The sequence below is a fragment of the Bison bison genome, unplaced genomic scaffold (genome assembly GCF_000754665.1).
Source record: "Bison bison bison isolate TAMUID 2011002044 unplaced genomic scaffold, Bison_UMD1.0 scf7180017864373, whole genome shotgun sequence".
Taxonomy (NCBI): Eukaryota; Metazoa; Chordata; class Mammalia; order Artiodactyla; family Bovidae; genus Bison; species Bison bison.
The window spans coordinates 5911280-5915671 of NW_011494945.1; the positions used below are offsets into that span (position 1 = coordinate 5911280).

The 4392-nt window shown below is 40.1% G+C and overlaps 1 protein-coding gene across 1 annotated transcript in view; it reads right to left on the reverse strand.

Annotated features, from left to right (window-relative positions):
* The window catches only part of FIG4 (FIG4 phosphoinositide 5-phosphatase), a 173064-nt gene that overhangs the window by 38719 nt on the left and 129953 nt on the right, over positions 1 to 4392 (reverse strand). The gene's annotated exons all lie outside the window — the stretch shown is intronic.

Genomic DNA, 4392 nt, shown 5'->3' on the forward strand with positions numbered 1-4392 from the left:
TTCCCTTTCACTTTTCACTTTCATGCATTGGAGAAGGAAATGGCAACTCACTCCAGTGTTCTTGCCTGGAGAATCCCAGGGACGGGGGAGCCTGGTGGGCTTCCGTCTATGAGGTCGCACAGAGTCGGACACGACTGAAGCGACTTAGCTGCAGCAGCTCTATTACTGAAAGTAAATGTATCTGAACATACTAACTCTATTTAGTCAATTTACTTCCCTATTTTCCAACCACATGATAAAGGAACTACTAATTTAGCTATTCATCCTTTGAAATAAGTCTAAGAGTTTTATATTTAAAGAGGTATTACTTTGATGTACAATGCTTAAAAAGCACTAATTGACTTTATTTTGACATTAAGTAATGAACTTCTAACACAATTATAAATAGTAAAACAAAATGGTTAAGAAAGTCAAGATAGTCTCAAGGCCTCTTTTTTTCCTGCATGAGGAACAGGATATATTTTATTCAGATATTTTGGGACTTAATTAGTGTTTTGGTGACATCACACATACAGAATAGAAACTGTGACCCTTTACCAATGGATGTAAACCATCTTATACAGTGTTTTTGCAAGCAAATGGAAGATTTTTTTCAGTGTAAAAAGTTTCCTTCTTTGCAACTGAGATCAAACTGCCATAATTTTTTTTTAATTGTAAGATTCTAAGAGTAAGTTAAATATAAAAAGAAGGCAAAACTTTCAGAGTTTCTCATATTTGGAAACAACAGGCAAATGGAAATCAAGAAATCATGATTCGACTCTAAGCATGTTGATCAAGGGATTCTTTAGCTTCAGCAGTCTGAACTGAAAATAAGAAAATCATGGATCAAGATGTCAAGGTAGGTTGTCCCCAAAGTCATCCCCCTCACAAGATAGGTACTTAAACAAGTTACTATTGTGAAAATTCCAGAACCCAGGGGGTGAGGTGGGAGCACCCCCTTGGACCCACAGAGACCAAGAAGGAAAGCATTACAAAGGTAAGAAGAAGGTCTACACTCCAACTGCATTGCCCATTCTCTGGACACTTACAGGGCCACATGAGATGGCCCCTGGGCCTATAGCTTTTTGGGGGCGTAGGGGAAGGGGGAGAAGAAGGACCCCAAAGTAAAAATTCAGCTCCCCTAGCACTGTAGGGTGCTTCCCAGAAAGTCCACCTGGGTCTCCCCTCACAGGGATCACTGGGGAAATCTGTGGGACTTGACCATGGAGACTCAGACATGGAGAAGGGGGGCCAGGTTTACAGTAACCATCAATCAGATATTGGCAGAACACATTCCTCTTTGCAGCTACAACTGATCAGAGATTGCAGCCAGAGGCTCTTTCCATCTGCAGAGCTGTGCTGGTAGCCCTGTCTGGCCAGGGAACTTGGTGGGCAGTGGGAAAAAAAGGATGCTAATTTAACATTGCAAAAACCTATGAATGTGTAAATCTCACTGGTAATAGTGAACACATGGTCAAAGTCAGATTCTCTAACATTGTATTGGTGGTGCATAATTTGCATGCAACTCTACTTTAAATGTTAAAATGCATTAAAAGCAACCATAAGTAGAATAATTTGTTACTGGGCACAGTAAGTCCCAAACTTTCAAAGATGTGAACGTGCATCTGCATGTCCAGTCATGTAAGTTAGTTCATGTGTCCAGTGTACACTGTCCTGTGCATGTATCCTCTACAAGTAGTTGTGTTTCTACTTTACTGTACAGTACTGTACACAATACAGTAAGTAGCACACTATCTTTATTTCAAGCCCAGGATGTCCAGAAGCAAGTGTAAAAGCAGTGGTGATGTAGCTGATACTACTATATTCTTCAAGGTACTGTGTTGTACTGTAAGATTAAAAACATTTTTTTGTGTGTGTGTTTATGTATTTGTGTGAAAAGTATTATAAACCTAGTACAGTAAGTGCTATATACCCTACTGTGTTACTTGGATATTCTAGGCTAATTCTGTTGGACTTATGAACAAATTGGACTTATGAATGTGCTCTTGGAACAGAACTCGTTTGAATGTAGGGGACTTACTGTATATAATAAAAAGATGTAAATGGTATCTTCAGTAACCTAAAACACAATGGATGGTGGGGTAGATATAAAAGTACAAAGTTTCTGTATGCTGCTGAAGTTATTATCACCTTAAAAATAGAATATTACAAATACATTTTATGTAAGTTTCATGGAACCATAGGAAAAAAATCTGTAGTGGTCACAAAAAAGACTGAGTAAAGGAGTCTGAGTGTATTGGTATAAAAAAGTCATCAAATCACAGAGGAAGATATCAAGAGAGGAAGCAAGGAACAAAAGATCTACAAAACAGAAAATTATGAACAAAATGGCAATAGTAAGTCCTAGCCTATGAATAATTTATTTAAATGTAAATGGACTGAATTCTCCAGTCAAAAGATACAGTGGGTGAATAAACTAAAGACGAAGATCCAGTGAAATGCTGCCTGCAAGAAGCTCACTTGAGCTTTAAGAATGCACAAAAGGCCCCAAACAGCCAAAGCAATCCAGAAAGAAAGAAACCATACTGGCATAAAAACTGACACACAGGTTTATTCCTGAGCTCTCAATTCTGTTCTATTGGCCTGTGCATACATGGCTGACTAATATTTGACAAGGGAGCCAAGAATACTCAATGGAGAAAAAATAATCTCCTCAATAAATAATGCTGGGAAAACTGGATATTCTCATCCAAAAAAAGTGAAAATGGACCTCTTTCTTATGCCACATACAAAATAACAACTGGATTAAAGACTTAAATGTAGACCTGAATCCATCATTTTCTTAATACAACACTTGATATTGGCATCAATATCTTGATATTGGTCTTGTCAATGATGTAACAAAAGCAAAAATAAATGGGGTTAAATCCAACTAAAAAGTTTCTGTATAGTAAAAAGTGATCACGAAGAGGCAACCTATGGACTGGAAGAAAATATTTGTAAACAATGTTTCTGATAAGGGGTTAACAGCCAAAATATCAGATCAGATCAGTCGCTCAGTCGTGTCCGACTCTGCGACCACATGAATCGCAGCACGCCAGGCCTCCCTGTCCATCACCAACTCCCAGAGTTCACTGAGACTCACGTCCATCGAGTCAGTGATGCCATCTAGCCATCCCATCCTCTGTCGTCCCCTTCTCCTCCTGCCCCCAATCCCTCCCAGCATCAGAGTCTTTTCCAGTGAGTCAACTCTTCGCATGAGGTGGCCAAAGTACTGGAGTTTCAGCTTTAGCATCATTCCATCCAAAGAAATCCCAGGGCTGATCTCCTTCAGAATGGACTGGTTGGATCTCCTTGCAGTCCAAGGGACTCTCAAGAGTATTCTCCAACACCACAGTTCAAAAGCATCAATTCTTCGGTGCTGAGCCTTCTTCACAGTCCAACTCTCACATCCATACATGACCACTGGAAAAACCATAGCCTTGACTAGACGAACCTTCGTTGGCAAAGTAATATCTCTGATTTTGAATATGCTATCTAGGTTGGTCATAACTTTCCTCCCAAGGAGTAAGCATCTTTTAATTTCATGGCTGCAGTCACCATCTGCAGTGATTTTGGAGCCCAGAAAAATAAAGTCTGACACTGTTTCCACTGTTTCCCCATCTATTTCCCATGAAGTGATGGGACCGGATGCCATGATCTTCGTGTTCTGAATGTTGAGTTTTAAGCCAACTTTTTCACTCTCCACTTTCACTTTCATCAAGAGGCTTTTGAGTTCCTCTTCACTTTCTGCCATAAGGGTGGTGTCATCTGCATATCTGAGGTTATTGATATTTCTCCCGGCAATCTTGATTCCAGCTTGTGTTTCTTCCAGTCCAGCGTTTCTCATGATGTACTCTGCATATAAGTTAAATAAGCAGGGTGACAATATACAGCCTTGACGTACTCCTTTTCCTATTTGGAACCAGTCTGTTGTTCCATGTCCAGTTCTAACTGCTGCTTCCTGACCTGCATACAAATTTCTCAAGAGGCAGATCAGGTGGTCTGGTATTCCCATCTCTTTCAGAATTTTCCACAGTTTATTGTGATCCACACAGTCAAAGGCTTTGGCATAGTCAATAAAGCAGAAATAGATGTTTTTCTGGAATTCTCTTGCTTTTTCCATGATCTAGCGGATGTTGGCAATTTGATCTCTGGTTCCTCTGCCTTTTCTAAAACCAGCTTGATTGAACATCAGGAACTTCATGGTTCACATATCGCTGAAGCCTGGCTTGGAGAATTTTGAGCATTACTTTACTAGCGTGTGAGATGAGTGCAATTGTGCGGTACTTTGAGCATTCTTTGGCATTGCCTTTCTGTGGGAGTGGAATGAAAACTGGCCTTTTCCAGTCCTGTGGCCACTGCTGAGTTTTCCAAATTTGCTGGCATATTGAGTGCAGTACTTTCACAGCA